Raw genomic sequence first — 25,613 nt, forward strand, 5'->3', positions numbered from 1 at the left:
CAGCATGCTATAGCTATAAAACTATGGACCTTTTCTGTATTTTACCATAATTCTAACAGCAGTGACTTTTCTCCCCATCTTGCCTTCTTCTAACTCCCTAGGACAAGGGTGGGCAAAATATGGCCGGGGGGCCAGACCCAGCCCGCCAGGCCATTCTATTTGGCCCGTGGGGCCCCTAAATTTTTTTTCAAAATTAGTATTAATTTACTCCTGGCTGCCTGTCAAAGATGACAGAAGCCTGGGGCAATAGGACCCAGGGGAAGCTGGCAGCTGGACCCAGCAGCAAGGCCCACCCAGTCCCTCACCCCCCCCCCAACCTGCTTAGCAGAGGCTTCTGGCCTGGGACCATGGGGCTGTTCCTGCTTTCCTGAACCAGAGAGGGAAATGCAACCCTCAGCAGCTTGCCAGAACTTGGTAAGTGGCCCTCCACCTGAAATAATTGCCCACCCCTGCCCTAGGACAATCAGCAGTATTTTAAGAGGTTTTATGTGTTATAGCAAGGCAAGACTTCCCTGACCTCTCTTTCAATAAGAAAAAAAGAATTATTAGAACTAGTCAAAACTTTTCCATCAAAACTATTTTTCAATGGAGAATTAAGATCTTTGCTAAATGAAATCCGGATGCAAAAAAAATCTGCTTTCTGCAAAAAATATTTGCTTCTCATAAAAATCCAATCACCTGAAATGGAATAGTTTTCGGCCCAATTTGAAAATTTGTAATTCGAATTTTTTTAAACATTTCAGATGAAAAACAAATTGAACAGCTTAGTTTTGTCTCAGCATTGAACCTCCTGACCTACCTACAATGCCTATCCACAGGGAACAGCTGCTTCTGAAGCACCTTCTCCCCGCTCAATCTCCTTTCCTGCCTCAAGCTAGACAGACAAAAAACTTCTTTATAAGTCAAATGCTGAGGGTCTGGAACAGACCCCTGCATGCTCCCTGCAGAGGCGGTACAGTCACCCACCCGGGCAACCTTCAAAAAGCGTCTGGATGCCCACCTTGCTGAGGTCATCTGATCCCAGCGGTCTTTCCTGCCCAGGTGCAGAGGGGCTGGACCTGATGATTTGTAAGGCCCCTTCTAGCCCCTAACACCCACCAGCACTATGAACAGGCATTGACAGGGAACAACTGACTGGGAACAACCTGCATATAGCCCTTGGGCTGAATCTGGCTTGCAGAACCACAAGCAAAGCCTGGTGGCTCTGCAGGCCAATTTATTTATTTTCCAGACTGACATCCCACCCTCCCCAAATCAGGCAGCTTACAGTAAAAGACAGATAAATTATAAAAACAGATAAAATTATATTAAAAAGTTCCCACACAATGCCCCAAAACATAACCCCAGCTGCTGATGGCCTGCCCCAATAAAAAACAAGAAAAAAAATCTTTCAGTGCTCTTGCTCCCACTCTCCTCTAAAGTTCCCAAGGAAGGCTCTGCCTTCCCATGAAGCACTACAGCTATGCAACTCACTGCCCCATGACAGGTTAGTAAGATGACAGAGCACCATGAGAAACTTACATGCCAATCTGTGTGGCTGGGTAAAAAAGAAGGAAAAAATTAAGGAACCCAAAATACAACTCCAATGAGACACCCATGCAAAATAGACAGTTTAATGTCAATGAGCCAAAACGCAATATTTTGATTTGATTTGACTAAATCAAAGTATTTCCATTTGAGTAGAACCAAAAACATTGTCTGGTTTAATTTGGTACCATTGCAATAATGATATCCTGCATGTAAAGAATATGATTTTACAATAAAACTCATCTGAAATCACTTGGTACACTGAAACAATTACATTCTACAAATAAAACTACTTGTCAGCATAAGTAGTTAATTCTTTTAAAAAATTAAAGAAGAAAATGAAAGCCTTCAGGGAAAGCTTGCATAAACTGCCTACTGTATATTCAATATAATGAAAGTTTATGTAAATACAGAACAGTTATATATTTTAATCCCTCTGCATTAATATGGGCCCTGTTAATCCGAGTCAGTATGCATCTTTTTTTAATTTTAATTTTAAAACCTCACCAGATTACTAAATCAATATTACCTTTATAATATAAGATAGGTTGCCTTTTAAATACTCAGAATCCCTTAGGGAAGTCCAAATCTCCTGATGCCCTAATAACTACAGGACCTCTAGCCTAATAGTGCCACAGGGGTCATATTTTCAAACAACCAAAGAGTTAGTAATCAAGTACAGGCCAACGAGATCTGACTAAACATTGGTAATTACATATATTTGGCCTTACCATGCTTACAACATTTGCTACATATTATACCACCAGTCAGTATTATCTTCTTTTTCAAAATCTATGCACATACAGGATTTCTAGTAGATTTCAAGATACGTAACAGGAACCAATAGAACCCAACTACCAAATCTTCTCTCAACATGCTGTCTTCACAGAGGCCTAGATGTCAGAGTTCAAGAGCTACATGATACATGGGTTAAAAGTGGCAGATGGCATAAAATCAACTCTGTAAGATAGGACTGTCAAATACAGCCTGTGGGCCAGCTTTGGCCCACAGAGCCATATCATCTGGCTCACAGTGCTGCCCATGGTTCTTCAACTGGACCTGCATACTGCATGAAGCTGGTGCCAGATCAGGCCCATGCCACTCATCAAGTCCAGGGGGCTTGGTGAGTTTGACACCACTGCTACAAGACAGCAGTGCCACAGGAGAGAGGGGGAGACACACACACACCCAAAACATTGGCTTATATTAAAGGATCTCTCCACTAATTTTCCTGGTAAAGTGCAGTCTGTGTGCTACTGGACTCATTACCCTTCTGGACACTGGCTTACTGGTGATGCATGCCTTCTTCTATCTTTGGCAAGCCAAAAAATGTACTTATTCCTCTTGGGTAAAGACCTGGCCGGAGATCGCTGTTTTCATCACAATGCATTTTGCCTAACTGGGGCAATGCGCTCTGACAATGAGGACCACAGCAGAGCTCCAGTTGGTACAGCCAAGTTCTAGGCTACAGAGGGATCACACTGGTGTTCCACTACTGGTTCCCCCTTTCATTTTAAGGCCTTGGTCTTAACCCTTTATAAATTAACATCTCTCTACCAAGGACCCACTAAGATGACTACATTCACATGAGAAAGATCCACACAATAAAATTCAACACTGCACTCTCTGGGTCCAAGTACAATGCATACCATCATTAGCTGTGGAACTTCTGTCACAGGCTAAGCCCAAACTAGATCATTTAAATGTTACAAACCCTCAGTCATAAAATGTCCTCCCTCAGTGACAATAAGCTGAAGAATGTCCAACAACATTTCTCATGGATGCTAAAAAAAAAAATCTCCAAATAGATAACAGCAGTTTAAGTAGGATCTTATACAGACAAAAACTGGGCTAGACTGTTTCCAGTTCCTATGCAGATGAATGAGAAGAGGATCCAAAATAGTTTTCTCCCATCCTTGAATGACCTTCACTAGAATGGGATACACCAGCTGTTTCTATGTCAAAAGTTTACAATTAAACATATAAGGAAACCCAACAGGAAAGAAAAAGTAAAATCATACCCTCCCTCAACTAACTGATCAGTGAGTGAGAACAAGTTACAAGGCAGTAGTGTGGCCTACATACCCTGCAAGTCATTAGAAAATACTTAAATGGATTATTGTAGAGCTTTCAGCATGGTGAAATGTTCCCAGAAACTCAATGCCCATCAAATTAACTTTAATGTTAACTTGGACAGCACTCCCTTCACTACAATATAGGGATATAGAGTAAAGTTTTTGAAAGCACCTATGTAATTTAGCAACCTAAACTAAGTAAGAGTCAAGAAGACTTGAACACTTTTGAAACTTTTTGCCCACTTACAGAGTGAAAACGGGATATAAACCTTTGGCTAATAAAATAAGGACTGTATCAGCCCAGCAATTATTTATGCAATACTGGAAACTTCAGTATAATAGATAAGGAAATTACATTATATATTAGATTGTATGGATATTTGCTTATCCCCCCCTCCCACAAAAGTAAGCCACAGGCATGAGGTGTTAATTGGATGGGTACATATTTAGTCTGATTAATTATAGCAATTAATGCTCTATTTTAGTGATAGCTGTGCTGCACATTGTTAGCAATATGTTTAAAAACAAACCAACCAACTTCCTCCCACCAAAAAAAGAAAGAAAACAAAATCCCCTAACTCCCTCACATGAAGAGATCAAACGAATTTAGACCCTCTACCTAAAAAAGCTTGTACTTGCATATAACTTCAAGCACTGTGAAAAGTCCTATCCATGTGTCAATAAGACTGCTCTTGTAAAGTGTGTAAAGGATTGGGACTTGAATCTTGTTCTCAGCAATAATTTACTCCATTCAAACTACAGGACAAATGCTATGCACAGACCTGCCTCCTGATATCTAAAACGTTATTAAGTGAATGCATCGGTCTTGTTCACGTGTGTAAGGTTTGTACGCGTTTCTCCATTCATTGACAGCACATTTATAGTTGTTAATCTCAAAAGGATGAAAAAAAAACTAGTTTGGACAAAAATGGGTGTAACTTATACTCCAGTGACTACTTATGCATAACTCCCAATGACTTAGACATTAATCAGCCAATCTGGATGTGGTATCATTTTAACAATCAGGACAGGAAATCTTATTAGCAAGAAAGCTAATAAGACTCCCTCAGCATAACTGCTCTTCCAGAAAATATCCCTATTCTGATAAAGCACCTTTTAATTTTTAATCTCTGGGGAAAAGAAGAAAGTTTGTTTTTTGGATATTTTTAAAGAAATCAACAGATTTTTCTGCTCTCGTATCAATGTTTATAAGGACTTTCCAGCATGGAAGAGACTGACCATACAAAAGGAAACCATGAAAAGTAACCATAACATAAAAAAAGAAAAAGAACTTTCTTACTACTTATTCCACTCTCAATAATCGCAGGTATCTTTTCTTTGGTTTAGCAGGTCTCTTTGCTATACACCTGGGAGTGCTCTAGAGTCCGAGATGAGGTGGAAGCCAAGTAGAAGCTCCAGGGAGCAACCTGCCTCTCTATCTGAAAGACTACACAAGCAGGTAGCATCAAGGATGGAGAACAAGCCCCCTGGCATCCATTTTAGGAGAGGTTTTCCTCTCCTAAAATGGACAATACACTGAAACTACTGAAAGTGAACTCAGTGAGGGGAGTCACAGCAACACGATACTTCTCCCTGTCTGATCCACTGTTGAAAAGTACAGCGTTTAGGGTAAGGTGGCAAGAGGATCCAAACTGGACTGTTGCTAAAACTTGTTTGATTCATTAGATATTGGTCATTTATTTCATTTTGCTCTGTTGATCATTTAACCCTGCTAAACCAATTTTTTTTTGGCTTCCTCAACTTTCCCTAAATACATATGCAAACTCATTGGAGAAGCACTCATCCTCTCCCCACCAAGTGACTGTTTCTGCATCCATCATAAATAACCTTTGTTTTCTGTGGATTTGCAGACAGAGGTGCTGGTTAAGAATTCAATCCAAGGATGTGCACCACAGCCATTGTTCTAAACCCTATCAATAAATATTCTGCGTTAAGGGTAGCTCTGCTTTTAAGTAGGTTAGATCCAAAATGTTTATGCGAGGATGATTTTCAACTTGACAGTGCCCCTTGAAAACAGTTGTGATGTTATCATTTGAACAACAGAGATAGTGAGCTATTTGACTAAATATAAATTACAGCTGACTGGAAAGAATAATCTGAGCTCTTGAGCTTCTTCAACAGCACAGACGTTTTATAGATTGGAAAATTAAATCTGAGTTTGAAAGTACTAAATCTAGCACTAAATCAGGGACACTGGATTTGTGACACTTCCAAGAGGACTCCAGATCCACTAATGGATGGATGGATTACAATGCTGCACAGTTTGTTTGTTTGGTTTTTTTTAGCAGATAGAAGGAAAATGTTGCCTTTCTTGCCATTTAGAACCAATCATTTATCACTCTCATTCCTATACCAATAAAAACACCAAAGGATAAAAAGTGATTTCTCTCTGGAACAAATAAAACTGATATGTCTGAGTTTTAAAATAAGACCATGAGTCTCAAGATATCTTTGATATCAAAGTTCCCATGCAAAGTTTTCATGAACTGGTCCATGTGAGCAATCTTTGCCCTGACTTCCTCGGGATCAAAGTGGTCATAAATCCCTATCTGGAGCAAATTACAAGATCAAGGACAAAACACTAAATTCCAGAACATACTACCCATCCTTGTATGGGTAGCATGCATCTTCATCAAAATAGCTACCATATTTACATGTATAAGACAAGGGTCCTCCACCCCACCCCTGCCTCCAATCAGCATGGAAAAAAAGCTCCTCGTCTTACACGTACATACAAGGAAACCTCATTAAACACACTGTCTATCATTAAACTGTTGCCAACAGCGGCATGTAATCAGCAATGGAAACCAACTACGAAGCTGACTAAATGCAGCCAACGCTGATCACGGCTATAAAACATACGGCCCATATTGGGTACGCATACTAATGAAAACTTACCACAAGGACAGGTTAGTACAGCCTGAGGAGTAGGCAATTATTTGCACTGGAGGGACACTTAAGGAGTTTTGGCGAGCTGGGGCAGGGGAGGGGGGAAAGACTGGGGAGATTCCAACTGATACTCTCCAGCCCCGTGCACTCTGCTCCCACTGCCCTGTCTATTGCCCCTGGCAGGTGAGCAGGCAGAGTCTCCATGGAGACCAGCTGGGGACTGCTACAGGCAGGGTGCACTCAGCTGGGCAGACAGGATAGGGCTGCAGGCAGGCAGAGAGCAGCATCCAGGAGGATAGGTGGGTGGGGCTGGGATCACAAGATGTTGTCAGCACAGGGCCAAGACCCAGGATAGAGCCACGATCCACTCCCTGCACATCCCTGTCATGGCCACCAGTTCCACAGGCAAGGGTTGGCCGCTCTTAGCTGATCACTTATTCTTAGCCAAAAGGCTGAGATGCTGATAGGAACCCTACCACAAGAACAGGTCAGTGCCAGCTCATCTGAATAATATATATAGTAATGCCTATTGTTGTCCTGCCCAGTGCTGACTCTCTTTCAAGTCATGGTGAGCCACTGCACTACATATATTTTTATTTCCATTTTTTCCTACAACTGAGCTGTACCTTTTCTTTCTCATTTCCAATGATTCTTATTTCCTCACTAGCCTTAAGTGTCTGACAAACAACACTAACCAGGGCCCCCAAACAGTTCAAGCAGAAACCCTCAATCACCTTCTCTTGCAGCCTGTCACCTATGATTAGTGTGGTCCCACCTTCCATGAGATGCAACTGGACCAGGTTTGCCCTCCACCTCATCTGTATATACATTTTTGGAGGAACCCAGGATTCGTGACAAGAACACCCAGCTCCAGCCATGAGTGGGGGGCTAATTGGCACATGGGTGAGGGGCTGTTATTGGGGGGGGGGGGGAGGGGGGGGCATCTGCTGAGCAATGCCAAGCTGTGGCATCACCATGGCTTGAAACACTGTTGACTCTGCTGGGGCCCAGCCCAACAAACTATATGGTAAATCATGAGACTTCTGGCTTTGGACTAATATCACGCATAGTTTATACTATACATAAGTATGTATAAAAGTGTATTGAAAGTTTGTTTATGGAATACCGGGTGTTAGAACTTGCAGCAGTTTCAAAAAAGGTAAAATGCATCAATCCTGGATGAAATAGACAAATTCTACAAGTATCCATCGTGTTACTTGCAAATTGCTATAGGCATGTTTATTTCAAAGTCAGTGCTTTCAACTTTGCCCCTCAATTCCATGTGCTCAAGAAGAGCGGGGTATGACAGAAAAAAAGGGTGTGACAATTTGTCCACAACTCCCACTACAGAAAGGATATGGACAAATTGGAGAGAGTCCAACAGAGGGCTACAAAAATGGTGAGGAGGTTGGAGGACATGATTTATGAGGAAAGACTGAGGGAACTGGGCTTATTTAATCTAAAGTAAAGGAGACTGAGAGAGGACTTAACAAAAGCCTTCAACTACCTGCAGGGTGGTTCCAAAGAGGATGCAGCTAGAATGTTCTCAGTGGTAGGAGATGACAGAACAAGGAGCAACAGTCTCAAGTTGCAGCAAGAGAAGTTTAGGTTATATCAGGAAGAACTTTCTCACTGGGAGGGTAGTAAAACACTGGATCAGGTTACCAAGACAGGTGATGGAAGCTCCATCCTTGGAGGTGTTCAAAACCCAGCTAGACAAAGCTTTGGCAGGTCTGATCTAGTTGGGAATGCTCCTGCTTTGAGCAGGGGGTTGGGCAAAATAACCTCCTGAGGTGCCTTCCAACCCTAACTTTCTATGATTCTATGACAGCAAGGCAGGGGAAGGGGCTGCAGAGGGATGGAGGTTGGGAAGCAAAAGGTAAGACCTCTCCCCCCGCCCCTCTCCAGATTTAATTTTCCTTGCTGTAGCAGTGGGAGGGAGACAAATTTAAGGCAAACCTCCAATAATTAGATTCCATACCTGGAAAACTAACAAATTTATAAAATTGTCCATATATAGAATCTAATTACTGGGGACAGGTCATCTTATGATCAAAGTTCTCTTGAATTTGATTAAATATGGTACATCTATTTTATAATGGTAGTAGGTGGATTATGTACAAAAAGATTTTAAATCAATATAATCACTTTAATACTAATATAAAAATCAAAATAAAATAATCCTTAATTTTTAACAAAAAGCAGGACAGGTTGGCACCTAACAGACCCTCTGTTCAGTCCCTCTGTTCAGAGACGGACAAGTTCTCTTAGGCCACATACAGCCATACAGTTTCTCTTGGGAGTCTCTCTGTCCTCCCAGGAGAAACCACGAATGTACAGATGTTTTGGATTTTTTTCTAGACCAAAATGGCTGCTCTAAGAGAAAAAACAACTCAGGAAAAGCCAGGGTTAGCAGAGTTTCTCCTGGGAGACCAAATATACGTATTCTTAAGCTATAGCTCATGTCTCTCTGAACAAGTTAATCTATAAAGGTGCTACCCTGCCCTGCCTTTTGCCTAATTTTAGAATAAACATAGCTACCTACTTTTTTCTCTTTTTAACAACAATTTAGATCTCTTTATCCCTGATCCAACTCTACTTATTTCACCAATATTGGAACTAGACCAGATATTAATTTGGTTCAATGAATTTAGCTCTCAGCTCTGGACAATAAAATTTACTTGCCTAAAAGTTCAAATCCCAATTGGTGGTGTAAAGATGCCTTAGGGTACACACTTTGGTTCTCACCAGAACCAATTGTTCACTTTTATAGTTCAAAACTAAATCTGTGACATATTTTTGTGTGCGCTTATACTGTAACACAAAGTGCTGCAAACACACAGAGAATTCTATAAGTTCAAAGTTAGGAAGTTTGCCAACATATAAACTTGAAAATAAACACAGCTAAAAACAATCCATCTTCTTTTTTTTTCTGTAGAATAAAATAATTTCCTGTAGAAGTAAGAATATGTCGCCTGTTTAACCAAAAACAGCAAAAGAACCCTGAAGTAGTGGAGTGTTATGTCACTTTTAAACTGCATATTTGCCTTTGGCATTTTCTATATTGTATACTTTCTGCTAGTTAAGTGAGAAGGTAAATTTCTCTACTGTTACTTAACAAGATGTTCTTTTGTCATATTCAAGCAGCTGAAGAAAAATCTATAGCATTTCTGTTCCATAATGGCAGAAATATTGCCTTGATTCCCCTCATTCCCTAAATCTGAATTTCACTCCTTCAGAATTAACCTGCACTTTATCAGGATGTGCATTTATATAGCTAGTACCTGTACCTCCCACCTAAAGAAGAACAAAATGTGTCCATAGTTATATCCCTGCAATCTCAGGTTCACTGGCGTTCTCAACACCAGGGAGAATTTTGCCCAGAGAGGAAAAGGGGAGGAACAGGGGCTTAAACTTTTAACTGCGTAGCAGATCATATGCTCCAATTCTGTATGCACTACAAAAGAGATATTTTTAAATATACTCTAATATAAACATTCTGCAGTTCCATTATTAAATGACTGCTGACATTGGTAACAGAAGTGAAAACAACATGCAAATTTCACGCTTGTAAACTCATACCCTGATAATACTAAAGCTTTTTGCAGGAAATGTTAAGATTATTGAGCAATATTACCTCCAACATGGGACTAGTCTGAATAATTATTAATGACGCTGGCAAGCCCTTACTTATGAGAAGTGTCACTGAATTCAATAAACCTACTCAGATAAGTAATAATTACTCACTGATGACAGTACAGGTTACACAATGCAGTCCTCGAAGATGATATTGCATGTGCGTACACATAAAATCTCACATGGGAGCCAAAATCATCATGATCTGTGTGGTAATACAACTTAAGAGTTATTTATTCATTCAGTATGGGCTTAAAATAATAGAGCAACATAACTTATCAAACAGGAGTACAAAACAACTTAAAAAGCAAGACGAGTATCAGTTACAGGATAAAAAGAATTAAAATTCTGATTAGAAAGTAAGTTTGTTTTGCACTGATTTTGTGTTGTCAAACCAAGATCAGCATAACCTAAAGGGACTCAGCATAAATTGATGAGTTGTTTGCTTATACCCAGGGTTCAAATTACAGGGGGGGGGGGGGGGGGGGTTGAGCTCTCCCATAAGATACTAGAGCTCCCCCCTGTTAGATTTTGAAAAAAAAATCAACCTGGGAGGGTCTCCAAGTTTATTAGGCATTGTGATGGGGAGCCCAATGTTTTTTTTTTTGCAGACCCCTCGAAAGTCTAAGTGCAATTCAAACCTTGCTTACACCTTCACTAAATTTGAGCCAATAAATGCTGAGGATGTTGCAAAGTCAACTGAAACAGAGTTCCCTATTATCTTAAATTCTCTTTTTAATTGGTTTTCCTACTACAACTCTGCTGCCTGCCCCATTGCATCTCAGCCAAGGCATTTTCTGATTAATTTATAGCCATTCTGTAATTTAGACCACCATTTGCATCATCACTGACTTTAATCCAATTACTTCAATGAGTGGCACTGCTTTAGTCCAGGCTGCATTTGGCCAAGTTCTATGCAAGTATTAAATATGCTTTACAGTTCAGCCACTAATATGTCTATATTATCAAAAACAAGGGAGGTTTAATTATTCAAACATTTCCATTAATGTTTGAACACATTTAGAAACCTTGCACCGATGGAAACACTGTATAAACAATGCCACACCATCTCGATGAATGCAACTACCCTATAAGTCAAGACAAATTTTCCATCTTTTCTGCTTTATACATCTCTGTACCCTTTCACTATGACGCATGTTTTGTTTGTTTGTTTGTTTGGAGGGTTTTGCAAATGCTACTAAAGGGAAGCCATACAGATTAAACCACTTAATTTGTCTATGAACCTGGTGAACTCATTTCTTGAACAACCAAAAAACTTGTAGTAATTACCAAATTTCTAAAGTACTCCATGCAGTAACAGAGCATCAATAAAGGTTGCCTTATTTTTGCTGCTTGTTTGGAGATGCTGCTAGGAATAACTGAAGGGCATTTACACTCCATGTCTGGCACCACATGATATTTGAGGAAAAGAGAAAGTATTTTCTCAGTATGAACATGAAGATAGTATAGAATGCCAGGACAATCATTGCCTAATCTTTACTAAACGTCCTGGATCAACACTTAACGTATCTGTGCCAGTATGGAGTCAGATGCCGAAGTCCAGATCCCACTTGTCTGACTGTCTACTAAGAAAATATACAGTAATTTTTATGTTTGACCATTTAACATCAATTGGAAGACAGTTGTGCTATTTAAAAGATATTTATTACTAGTCAACTTGACAGCAGATGTCCTCAGAAAAATTTAACTCCCCATAAGCAAACCCATATAAACATGTAGATCAAAAAATCCATATAATCCTATCATCTATGTAACTGAAAAGATACAAAAAAAAGTCCAGAAGTGACTTTTCATAAATATTTGTATATCATAACACAGCAGAGGTCTGAGATCAGAGCTTCATTACACAAACTATAATTACTGCAATCTTAATTAAACTCTAACCACGAGGAGCAGTTAGAAATGATTTCTCCTAATAGTCTGAAACGATGAACTTGTGCCATGCTGACATAGGTGCTTGGTGCATACAGTGAAGATCTATCATCGGTGGCTATGTTTAAGTTTTGTTGGATGATATCTGGAGGAAACTGGTTGTTTTTAAGAGGAAAAGGTGACCCACAGTGTTTATCTTTTTATAAAGTTATAGCTTAATGCAGCGGTTCCCAAACTCTGACAGATTGCGCACCACCAATTTAAAATGACACAACCTTAAGTACCACCGGCAATTTTTTCTGTTCAACCTTAAGTTCCACCAGCAAATTTGTCTCATATAAAGTAATTACAATAAATCTGTTAATGCATACCGCTGACAGGTTGTCTATGTACTGGGATTGGGAACCACTGGCTTAATGTAGCTTCAAACATTCCTAAATGAGGGAGTAGTGTTTTCTTCTTTCACAGCCAGTCATGCTTCTGGTCAAAATAAAGATTGTGGAAGAAAGGCATCTGTGAGTTAGGATGTACAGGAAGTAATCAAGTCTGAACACATCTATACAAGATTTTTACTGAGGATCTGCCAAATTAGTTCTGCAGTAAAATATCCAAGTTTACATTTGTAGCCCTATTAGGCCACAGGAAATGAATTAACCCCACCACAATGAATTAACCCCACTTGTAAACACAAGTACTGTCCTAGAGCAGCATTCTTTAGTGCACAGCAATGCATGTGTAGACGCTGACTGGGCTGGCTAGGGCACAGGGATGCTTCAGTGCAGGGGACTGCCTGCTGGCTATCCCTGCACTAGAGCACCCCTGTGCCCCAGCCAGCCTCTCTGCAGTACACTGAACTGGGCTGGAGCAACCCCAGGCAGGCAGGCCGACTCCCAGGGCCCCCTGCCAGCCAGGGCTGTACCAACCCAGCTCAATGTGCTGCAGTCCTGGGCACAAGTGAAGACGCAGTGCCCAGGGGCAATAAACTTCTGCATGATGTGCGCCAGAGTTTATTGCTTCACATTAATTGCATGGGTAGACACACCCATCACATATCAAGCATCGAGTGAAGGCTTAACCAGCAACTTCCATGTGCTATAGGATAGAAAGGTTTCAGTTGGATTGGTTGCATATACACTTGAGGAACATGCACTAGTTTTAATGAACTTGCTGTTCATTTGTTTAAGAGAATATCTTAACATATTTAAAGGAAGTCTGTAATCAGTGATGGAACTTATTCACATTCCTGGTTATTAGCATGGATAAGCCTACCATCTGCCCCACAATCCCGGCTGCACTCCTTCCCATTGATCCACGAGCAGTCCCATCCTATCCAAAGCATTAGATAGGCCCCATATTTACCTCTAACATAGACCTACTCCACCTTGTACCTCCAGTTCAAACCCCTTCCCTAACATGCTGCCTCAGCCATCTCTGGGCTCCTACCACATTTCGGAACCGAGAGCTTTTATATGCTGATACAAGGGAAAGGAACTTTCCTTTCAGACTTCAAGGAAAGGAACAGGAAACATGGAGTATAGGAGAAGTTTGTTTAAAGAAGCAGGGCTGTGGGACAGAATAAGGTAGCAGGATGCAATGAAAAGCGGAACAATGTGAACTCTGACAAACCCCGAGTGGTTCACCAGATATGATTTATGGTCTGACGAACTGCAGGCAATTAGTCAAAATGGAGCTCCTCTACACCTACACACACATGCGCACACACGTACACCTTCTCAGATCCCTCTTCTTTCCAAGCTTCCTAACACTACCCATGACTATCATTTGCACAATCATAGTTTGTAAGAACTCTAGGCACACATCCAGACTCCACTGTGCTTGGCATTGTACAGCTGGTGACAGCCCTATACCTCCCTACAGCCACTTAACACTCCTGTGTTCCTCCACAGCTTTGCTGCATGCTGGGTCAGTTGAACTGAGAAAGAATGATCCAGACAGTGAGGGGATATGTTTTTTTAAATATAATTTGTACCTGAGGCCAAATTAGCCAAAACTAATTCCAAATCCAAGAGTCCAGAACCATAAGTGGCCCTACTACTGGCAAACATCCTCCACCCGCACCTGGGGCTTCAGAGGTTTCCAAAAACTTTGGCGAGCACCCTACTTGCAGGCCCAAGCCCAGAGGCTTGGGGTTCGGATGCCCCCGAGTTTTGCTTGCCCTTAGCCATAAGGCCCTCGGAGCAAGCAAGGGAGGAGACTCCCATTTCCATAAACTGGGCTTAAAGCCACCGCACCTCAGCGGGTACTAAACCATGCAAGAGCAGTTCTCCTGCAAAGCGGTTCAGTAAAACTGCCTTCTTGGACATGGTACATGGCATTTCCCCTGCCAGGTTAAGAAGCCACTAGACAGTGAGGGGTTATAGAGAAAGGAAGGTTTTCGTTAAAAGGACCTGAATGGAAAGGGAGTATATGGAAGGCAGGATAGCCTTATAGGCTAACTAAATAATATATAGCTATATAGATATATTACATATGTTGAGATATATATAAATTTGAAAGAGGCCGTTTGAGGTTGGGGCCCTGTCTGGAAACCAGGACAGGTTTGTTCCCCATAGCTGCCTTGGCACAGTCATTCTTTTCTTATCCCATTACCTAAATGAGCTTTTGTGACACTTTTGGTCCTATAGGTTCTTTTCTTGTTTGCTGCACCAATCCCTTCCCCCCAACACACACACCACCATCTCCCTTCCCACCTTTTATATTCAAATCACTCGCTCTATATACTGTTTTATGCTCGTCCTTTCACAGCATCTGATGAAGTGAGTTCATGTTCACAAAAGCTTATGGTCTCTATATAAATGTAGTTAGTTTATACGGTGTGTCTCTACCCCGCCTTCTGCCTGACTTCAGACTAACACCGCTGACTACCTCTCTGCTCAAGGGAGTGTACAACCTGCCTGGGCTCCACAATAGACCCCAGAGGCTTAGTACAGAAAAACTCAAACATCTTACTGGCTCCCAAAATGGCTGCCTCATCTCCACAGTGAAGAATGCCTATCCCTTCAGGATTGACACATTTAACGTCCACAGTTAGGGTGGCCATGTGCCTCTTGGGGGGGGGGGGGGGGGCGGGCATGGTGAGCTTCCACAGGCTGCAGCAGCAGTGTTGGCTCTGAACGGTGAAAAATAGCAGACATCAAAGCGGTCGGTTTCATATCAACAGAGGACCAGAAAAATGGACTGTCCTCTATAAAACTGGGAGAATGGCCACCCTATACACAGTGCTACTGCCTGGCAAAAACGTAGAATAAAGCCAAGTGCCCCTGCACCAACCCTATTCTCAGCAATTCTTTAGACACAAGACAACTCTCATTAGATTCAAGGCACCCCTTACAAAATGCCAGCTTAGTTTTCACTCATTTTTTGACTATGGAAAAAGAACAGAACAATTTTTCTGTCACAAAGATCTCAGAAGACCACAACCGTTCAAAATGCTTTTAACGCTGTGGATTCCTATTTGATAACTTTGGTTTTATCTTGATCATCATTTTTGCACACCTTAACAGTGGTAATACGGTGTGGGAGCTCAGGGCACCCTTGAAAGAATTTCAAGGCACCTCAGGGTGCCACAGCACCATGGCTGAGATCACTTGTCTACACCATTGCTAGATAAATACATCTCTTCCCCAACCCAGTCTGCCTGCACAGCTGTCGATCCTTCACACACCTGTTTCCCCCCTTGTTTCAACCCCTCATTTTCTGCTTTCTCTCTCTCACCAAATCTCATTCCCCTTTTTTACCTGATGCTGCCCAGCCTGGCTCCTTATGGACTCTGGGAGACAGAGATGGCAAGACACCAAAACAGGTTTACAGGTAGCTGAGACTACTTGACAGTTCTACCAATTAATCTTGGCCAAGCTCTGTTTCCTTATCCTATGTGAGAGAAATTACTGTGTGTGTACCATTTCAGATTTTCAGAACTGGCCTCTCTCAGACATTATCAGAGTGCATGGGTCTGTGCGTGCAAGTGAAGGGAGCTTGTGTTCCTCTGTTCTGCTCATACGAACTCCAAAGAAACTGATGTAAAAATGGAAGGGAAACTTTTAATGTTAAAAAGTGTTGTATGTTCCCTCTGGAGGAAAAAAAAATACTGATAAATATTCTTAAGTTACAGAGGAGAATCCATCTCTCCTATACAATGTTATAGTGGCAAATTGTGCCAGCCTCTTTTGGGCACATGGCAGATTGGGAAGGGAACAGGCAGCCCGCCAGCAGAGAAGGCAGGGAGAAAAAAGCAGAGCTTCAGATTGAGCAGGGAGAGGATATCTGAGTGGCACTAGGAGGGCGTGGGGCATTTCTGCCAAAAAGGTTGCCTCCCACTGCTTTAGTGAGAAACGGAGGGACTTGAGCCCGGAAAGAGCTGGTGGTGCTTCCACAATACAAAGTACATTCAACAAACCAAAATGGAAACAGGTGTTTAGGGACAAGGGTGAAAAAAAAAAATTACATTGATGTACGACACCCTCTTAGCTGTTATAAATTCACACTTCCTTAGCTTAAGAGAACTAAGAAGAACTGTCCTCTTGTAATGGGGCAACAAAAGACCCATTGCAAGTTGCCTGACTTTCTTTTTTCTCTTTGTAGAGATTAATGTAACCCAAAAGGTACTGTTCCCAACTTCCTCATATGCTGCTTACTAACCTGTACCAGACTACATAACAACCTGGAATAGATGGGAGCCAAGCCAAAATTCAGACAGACTTGTTGTTCCTGCCATTACCCTGAACTGCCCATCAAAAAACTCATCTTTCACTGTGTTCATTCTCGTCTCCTACACTCCAGCCATGCAAAGCCATGCCACTGTATACAAAAGAGCAACGTTAAGAGGATAACAATTTATCAACCTTCACTGCCACTCTGAAGATTCAAACTTCAATTCTGTGCATCAGCTTAAGAGCTGATGGTACAAACTTTGAATGTTTTCAGAGTATTAGCCTTCTTGTGAAGAGACAAAGGAGAGGGGTGTTAAAAGCGTAAGGGATTAGGTACTTTTTCTGATGTTTCTCAAGGACTCCACTCCTCCTTATTCTCAAACTGCTCAAAATGAACAAGCTCCCTTTGACTGCTCATTCAACTAATATGGGAACAATCAAATGCAACAGCCCACCTGTGCAGCAGCCCCAATCTACACATTTCTCATCTAAACCACTTTAGGATTTCTCTGTTTGTATTTGGAGGCCTTCCCTTTCTCTTACACGAGCCAAGGGAGCTGAAAACAGTTAGGATATTTTCTACTAATCTTCTTCAGTGTTACAGAAGCACCTGAAGTGTTACTGCAATTTTCTTCACCTGCCATTTTACTACCAGTGGCAAACTGCCTTTTCCCCAACTCCCCTAGTACTGAAAAACCTGTAAGTGCCATGAGGCTGTCTGAAACTATACATCATCAGCATAAAGTCAAAAAGGATGAAAAGCAATAGCATCTCCCTCAAGAGAAGTAACCAGATGAGCTGACTATCTAACTGCCTCCATTGTGGCTCTCCCTGTTCAGGAAGGCTCCAAGAGAATGCATCAGTTTATAAGAAGCATTTTGCGTATGTTATGAATGAGCATATTACCTCTATTTATGAATGGAAAATAAAGGTTTTATAACTACTGTCAGGCAGGGAGAGAATATCTCTCTCATGACTAGAATTTGGTGCACGAGTCATCATATAAAACCATCCAACTGTTCCATACTACAATCCTTGTTCCATACTGGGACCCTCTGAACTTCTGAGCAAAAATCCCTTCCCCTTCCAATTAGCAACATGGGAATGGCACAGGGGTACTATTTCATAACATCAATTCATAATTTCCTTCCCTCTCAGGGACTGCAACTCCAAAATGAAAAACCCTGGTTTCAGAAGAATGTGCACATTATTATGATTATGAAAGCATGCTAAGTTCTTCACAGGAACAGAGACCAACAATTTCAGAAGCAACTAAACAGAATCTTAGTTCATCATGATTTTCAGATGCTGAACACTGATACAGCTTCCATTTCTCAACACCTAGAATGTTATTCTTCCTACATGGTACTGAAATACTTAAGCATCCGCTATGCCAACTTTCCAAAACGTTGGCCACTCAGTCTTTGTCCAAAAAGCTTGGATCTAAAAGCTGGAGGTTTCCGAGTTGCCGATATCTGACCTTTCTTTTAACATATTGGCAGAATATTAGCAGTCCTAAACCTCTGTATCACTTACTTTTGTAGCATACATACATCACAACCTATAATCCCTAATCAACCTAGAAAAATAACTGACTGATAAACCAATCTGCTTGTAAAACCATTAACAGATTCTAGCTTCTGTATCAACTGGGTAATTTCCCGAGACCATTTTTAATCCCTACCACTAAATCATTAATCCCTAGCCTTTCAAATAGTATTTTTCCTCTAAATTTACCAAATAGTTTTGCAGCTCACTAAAAACTAGCTGAATAAATAACAGTAATAAAAATGCACCTGTTGATACTGGAGGATTCAGAGACTTCTAGTACTCTGTTGATCCCTTTAATGCTGCTATTTTCTAATTGGAAGGAACCATTCAGAAATGAAGCTGTGCATCTGGCCAGTCATTTGATACCTGGTGTGCACTGCTCATGATAACATGAACTCTCCAATATGCTTGCCATTATGAAGAGGAGTAAATTATTTCATCATACCACTTACGGTCATGCCAGGGGCACAGATATTTGTACTAAAAACAGTTTAAATTTAATGGGACCACGGTTATCAACATTAATTGTCATATTTTCTCAAACTGGCATTAAAATGTTCCTACAGTATTGCTATTAATGTCAATATAAATTATGCATAACAGATTATAGCATTCACTTAGAGGTAAAATTCATACAGGAAAAAAAGAAAGGAATGAACTAAAAAAAAAGACTGATCTAAATTCAATGTATATTTAGTTGTTTCTATAGGATTTCTCAATATTTTTCCAAAAATGTAAAATTATCTTTTTGGAGGGTTCCCAAAATATGTCATCCCAAAAAACAAATGTTAACATAACCATTCAATCGAAAGCAAGGGAAGTATTCCTGTTAATCAACTATACAGACACTGCATACAAAATGTTCCCAAGGACCAGATGTGAGATCTGTACCTGCATTCAGAGAAAGATTAACAGAATAGTATAATGTGCAGGAGTTTCCCCTCAGTGACTGCAGCTCTGGAGGGAAAATTTTAACATTGTATTTTACTAAGGTTAACAGAACTATTCAGCAGAGCTCTTCTGATGGCATGACTAAAGGAGTGGGTCATGTACTTACAGTCATGTAAACGAAGATTTCAAATATTCAAAGCAAAACAATAGGAAGCCAACATCATTATGTATTTTTTGCACAAACATGCAAAGAACATTAAAAGGAATATTTTTCTACTTTAAGTCCATAAAGACCTAAAGTACAGATTGTGGGCTCCTTATGTATCCTAATGAGCAGCTGGTTACTCGCATGAGTAATTCCACTGAAGTCAATGGAACTACTCTTGTGAGCAACTAAATGTTGCCAACTGTAGTGATAGTATAGAGAATTCCTTGGTATTCAGAGTTTGATTGAAGCCCCAGCTAGTGAAGCGAGGCAAAAGAAGATGAATCTCAGGTTTACTTTATAAATAAATAAATAAATAAATAAATAAATAAAGGTTCTAGCAAGGCATGGGAAAAGCCTGAAAACCAACGCTTTAAAAACTCCACAAAAAAAAAAAAAGAAGCATATGAAAGAACCCAAAAAGAATTATTTAAAAGTCCATGAGTTTTAAGCCAATCCTACCGTTCCAGGAAATGAAGAGGGGGAGAACAGGGGGAGCCGATTCAAGATGTAAGCCAATCCCATGATTCTAATAGGCCTGATTCATGATTTTATTATGCTCATGGTTTCTAATACCAGTAACTCTTCACCAATTTAAGTCTAGCAAATGAGCAAGAATGTGCCTCAACATAGGCAGCCTGTAGTAAGGCTAATAAAAATAAGTATTTCTGAACACATCCTCAACCAAAGGAGCAGATCTTATTTCAGCCAACAGAAACTGCAACACCTCACCCTGCAACTCTTTATGCCATGTTGTGTCACTGGCTATTGTGAATTAGTCTTCCCACAAATCATTTCGACATTTAGATCTGGACTATTTTTTAAGGAAATTATTTCAGAGAATAAAAAAAAATGCTTACTCATTAACCTACTATCATTGTAACAACAAGGCACAACTCCTAAACTCCCTGTACTCCCTGCTGCATTGCACAACTTTAAATGCACCATTTACTGTACTAGATCTCAAACAAAGAACATTCTGAAACACTAAAATAAATCCATGTTTAAATGCAACTCCAAGCCAGTCCATACAATAGGGGTTAAATACTACCATATGGTGAAGAAACACATATGTTGCCTTCTTAAAACAAAGAACATGAATAATTTCTTTTAAAAGTTCTATTTTTAACATGACAAGAAACTTTTTTTTTTTTTTTTTTTTTTTTTTTAAAGAAAAAGTTAAAGAACTATAAACTGATCGGGAAGTGTCACAATTCTGGGGAAACGCTCCTTAGATTGTTTTAAATGTTGGTTAGTAAATAAATACTGCACCTCACTTTCCATTAGTCCATGCCTCAATACGTCCTGAAAGCTAAGAGCACTTCAATGTTCACCATCTTTTTAGAGGAGCAGAGAAAAAAAGAAATGTAATCATAGTATAGCTGTATCAAGAAGGTATGAGCAATTCCCTACCAGGCAAAAAAAAAATCACAAGCTACATCAACATTTTCCTTTTACTGTACCCATTTCAAAAGAAGCTTTATAAATACTTAAATATGTTAATATAGCAGCATCTTTTCAGCAAATATTCTGAATCAGAACTGCCCTATACACAGATTTCATTTTCAATACACTGCTCCCAGTAATTTCATGAAACATGTTTTCATTTGATTCCTGAACAAACAGGAGGGGCGGGGGGAAAAGACGACAGAACCAATCTACCAAAATGAATGTATATGAAATAGATACAGGCTGGCTGGACTAAATATTAGTGGTTTTTAAAATGATCTGCATCTAGCCATTATCCTCTGTGCCAAGTATTTGTTTTTATCATTATAGTCAATAAACATGCATGAATTCTAAAAATAGTTGCAGATTGTAATACACATGCTTTTTAGTTCCCATTTCACTTTGAAAAGAAGATTAAAAGCTAGATCCTTTCAGAAACTGCTCTTAAAAATTTTGGGAGCCACAAAATTATCCTACTTTGCAATTTGGAGTGCACTGCTGGAAAACATTTCCTTCTAGACATAAGTTTGACAGCGATGATGTGAAAAGGAAAGCTCAACCACCACACAGCAAGATATAAAGAAAATGGACTGATAAGGCCCACACAAAATCTACTACTTAGATATTTTAATATGTTTGCTTACTAATGTAACTGTGTAAATTCTAATCAGAAGTTCAGTGCCATGTGACAAATTCAATCCCTGCATACAGCCATGTAAATTCAGAGCAACTCCACTAAGTCACTGGTAAATGTCTACAGTTATGCACAGTAAAATATCGACTTTGCAAAGTTAATGCTTGTTTAACACTTGCAACAGCCTAGTGACATCACTGTTCCAAAGAGTGGTCATGTTAATGAAAGGTTAGCAAAATGTTTTTTTAACCATGCAGGTGAACACAAGTGTTTTTGAATCCACAGTAAAAGCCTCAGTTCATTCATCCCACAAGATTTTAAACAATTTAGAGCACTGATTTAATTAGTACACTGAACATGTGACTTTATCATCATGTAAGTAGCTAAAGCTCCTGTGCCAATATCCCGGCAACACATAGTATTCTAGATGTTAGCTCACAATGGAGAAACAGTAAACAAACGAATCACCTTACAGCAGTTAAACACTAGTACAAAACCACATGATGGGACTTACTGGGCAATAAATTGTTTGGCAGCAACTTAGGTGTGCAAGTATTGTCCATCCAAGCACTAATTACATCTAAGAACATATGCGTAGTATCCTGAGACTGACTGTATGGGTGTTGCTGTTGTAACAGCCTCAGGAATGTAAGGAGAAACTGATATTAAGAAACATGTATCAGAGTTGATGTGGCTCTACTGATATTTTAGTAAGGTAAAAACAGCAAAATGAATTATCTATGTCAAGTAATCATCACACGAGAAAACAAAAAAGACCAACGGCCTCAAACAGGAAAGCAGGTTCAGCAAGCCAAGGGTATTTGCTGACTAACAAGTAATGAAAGTAAATACTTGCACTCAAGTAATATTAATTAAAGTTACGGCTACATTAACTACCTTGATCACAACCTAGTAATAGGTCCTATGTGGACTCAATAATACCAACAAGAACAGAAAAATAAATTGCTGCTACGACAAATTTTAATACAAACATTTTTTTTAAGTTTATTTTTTTTTCAAAAACATTAAAGGCAAAAAGCTGCTCTTAGTTATGCTAATGTAACTCCAGAACAACTCCAATGATGATGCCTTTGGAGTTATTGTGCAGTTGCAATGGTGTAACTAAAAAACAGACTATTGCCCAAAATGACTGAGTCATAACAGCTTTATCCTACCACTGAAACATATAAACATTTACAACATGTAAGATGTCTGCTTTGAAAAAGGAATGTTGCTGCAAGGTTCAAATATTTATATTGCAGATATCTAATCAAATAAATGTCCTTTCTGCTGTTTTCTGCTATCCAGTCATTAATTATCCCTATGTAGTTTATAGATACAGGAGGGGGGAAAGTTAAAATATGTTAGGGTTCCCAAACTATCATTCTGCCTAAGGACTTTAGTCTAAGCTACTTAAATATACAGAGCATAATTCCACCTGGAGATACACTCATGCTGAACTCCCACTGAAGTCAAAGAGAATGGTGGACACGTAATCTATCAGAGGACAGCATTGAGCTCAGGGACTGCATACATTCTTGCCTACTTGACAACCATCATGCAGAGGTATTAAAAGAACAACAGTGAGTTTGATCAAATGCTGTTTCTGAGAAGAAATTTAATACATCTTTAAGTATTAAATGCATACATCTACACATTCATACTTGTGTCTTAAAAATGTAAAACAAGTATATTTTACAAGTTAAATACACAGGCTCAGACAAGTTCCTTCCTGCTGCAAGCAATCAGTTTGCATTTCAGCTGCCTATTTTTTTTGTGGCATTAAGATGTAGTACAATTGGACATCCTAAACACAATTTTCCAGGAACCATATGTACCTACATACTTGGGCTCTGATCTGACAACATTTTATGGGCTTGATCATGCACTGTGAGTGGTTTCAGTGAAATCAATGGTGTGTTGAAGTGAGCATGTTAAGTCTTGACAGAACTAGGGCCCGCCAAAGTTGTTACATACACCTTCTGGCTTTGGATCAGTCCTTTAGTAAGTGTAGTAAATATATCTTCTCCACTTGGGGAGGGAGGGAAGGGAAGGGAAAGACAGGATAACTCAGCATACAAATCACTAGACTAGATTATCAACTGGTATAAAGTGGAGTAACTCTGCTGAAGACAACTTCACTCACAGACCTTAAAATGCAAATCATCAGACCGCCCAAAGTTTACAAAGCATTTACATCATTCATCTGATTAGGCTCCTCCAGTCTGTGCATACGTAGCGCCATCTGATGTATGCTATACAAACACCCTCAAAAAGCACATTTTAAAGGGTGCACATTTTAGGTGAATGGGTTCTCCTCTCTCTCAAATAATTCTGTAATGCTCAAAAAACACAAGTATCTTTATGTTTGCTGGAGTGAAGCTGAATGGAGATAAGCTATGCAAACAACCAGACAAGCAATGAAGATTTAGCATGAAGACCTAAACACGTTGATCTTTTCATGAAATGTTTTTGTGCTGATAATTGGCATTATTGAATCTTTGTGATTAAATTTTGCTATGACCAATTATAGCAAAATAAGACGTGGCTGTTACTCACGGTCACTGGAAAACTTTAATCTATACAAGTTAAATGTCACTACTGCTACTCCATTCTAGTCAGCAAGTCAGTTATTGAGGTCATTTGCAAACAATAGGTAGCACTAACATTACTGATGTAAACTCTTTTCATTTTCCCAGAGTACTGAGAAATAATCACTCATATTTACAAAAAAAACACATCTCCCAATGAACATTGTTTTAGTAACATTTAGTGATTCGGAAGGTCGTGCTGAGCTATAAAAACCCTTTTAGAAACAACCTATGCTAATTTATGAGCACCCACCCTTTCTTGATATCCAAGTGTCAGATACCCATCTGTTAGAACAGCCCAGCTTTTAAGACCATGTTATTCTCAGTCATCTTCATTTTCCATCCCCACTGTTCAGCTGCGTCAGATGAGTACAATCTGATGAACGGTCTGATTTTTTTAGCGTTACATTATTAATGCAGAATATGTAATAATACCCGCTAAACAAGCTATCACATCAACATCATTGGTCTTTAAGAGATCATGGCCCTGCAGATAAATCCAGAAGGAGATTATTAGACACTACTTAAAAAATGCTCCTTTAACATACCGGGACCAGCTGAGCTAGGCCTCATGCTTGTAGAGCAAAATGTAATAATTATACATACGTGCAAGCCACTTTATTCCACCAGGCTTATTCAAGATGGCTATGGCAGTTACCTTTGTGAAACTAAAGATGACTCCTTGAATAACTGAACTGTAATACTAATTACACTACAGGTGTCCCTGGGCAACTTCTGCTGCCAGTCCTACTAGTAAAAGCTCAGACAAACAGAGCACCTTCAACTGCAGGCATACACGCAATCAGAAACAGCGCAGCTTCTTTCAGGCTCTGTTTTGACACCATCAAAGGACATGTTGACACAAAATGAAGCAACAATGCTGCAACCGGAGAAAGTTGTTGTTCTTTTTTTTTCCCCCTTCCCCGTCACCAAAACAGATGCAGGCCTTTAAACTTACTAAAAAAAAAATAATAATAAAATCCCTAATTGTTAAGCAGCTTTTTCAAAAGATGCGTCTGCTGCACAAAGAAAACAACTTCATGTTGATTGCTGCGCAGGGATGGTTCTTACAGGGGAGGGGGGAGCAATTCTTGCTCTCAGCTGGATAGAACATTGTTTTTAAAGTGCATTTGCTTGCGCTCGTGGCCATCATGGGCTTAGTTTTATAGTGAGAGAAATTAACAGCATGGAAAAGGAAGACATGGCTCCAACTTTGCCAAGTCTCCAGGGCTTTGGGAGACCAAGTGGCTGCACAAAAAGGGGCTCAGGAGAAGGCAGCAGCAGGAAGGGGAAGCTCTTGAGCTGGCATCAGGCAGGCCGTGTTCTCTGGGCAAATGCGAGCTCTTTTCTTAGCCCCGCTAGAGGTGGGGAAATGGCTCTTCGCAAACTTCCCAGGCTGGACTCAACACTTCCAGTCGCTTCATCCTGCTCCCAGCCCCTTCCCTTTGTTATGCACAACTCCGCCGGGCCAGTGCCTCTCTCCCACGCCCAGAAACACATCACGGCTTCCACCTAGACAACTTGCATCTCCTGAAGCAGGGAGGGAGGAGCCCCCGCCTTCACACCCTCCCACCCAGGCCC

General features: G+C 40.2%; 1 protein-coding gene across 4 annotated transcripts in view; it reads right to left on the reverse strand.

Moving 5' to 3' along the window:
• Positions 1 to 25,613, reverse strand: part of ZNF516 (zinc finger protein 516) — a 194,390-nt gene that overhangs the window by 163,026 nt on the left and 5,751 nt on the right. The gene's annotated exons all lie outside the window — the stretch shown is intronic.

Source organism: Alligator mississippiensis, chromosome 3 (assembly GCF_030867095.1).
Source record: "Alligator mississippiensis isolate rAllMis1 chromosome 3, rAllMis1, whole genome shotgun sequence".
NCBI lineage: Eukaryota > Metazoa > Chordata > Crocodylia > Alligatoridae > Alligator > Alligator mississippiensis.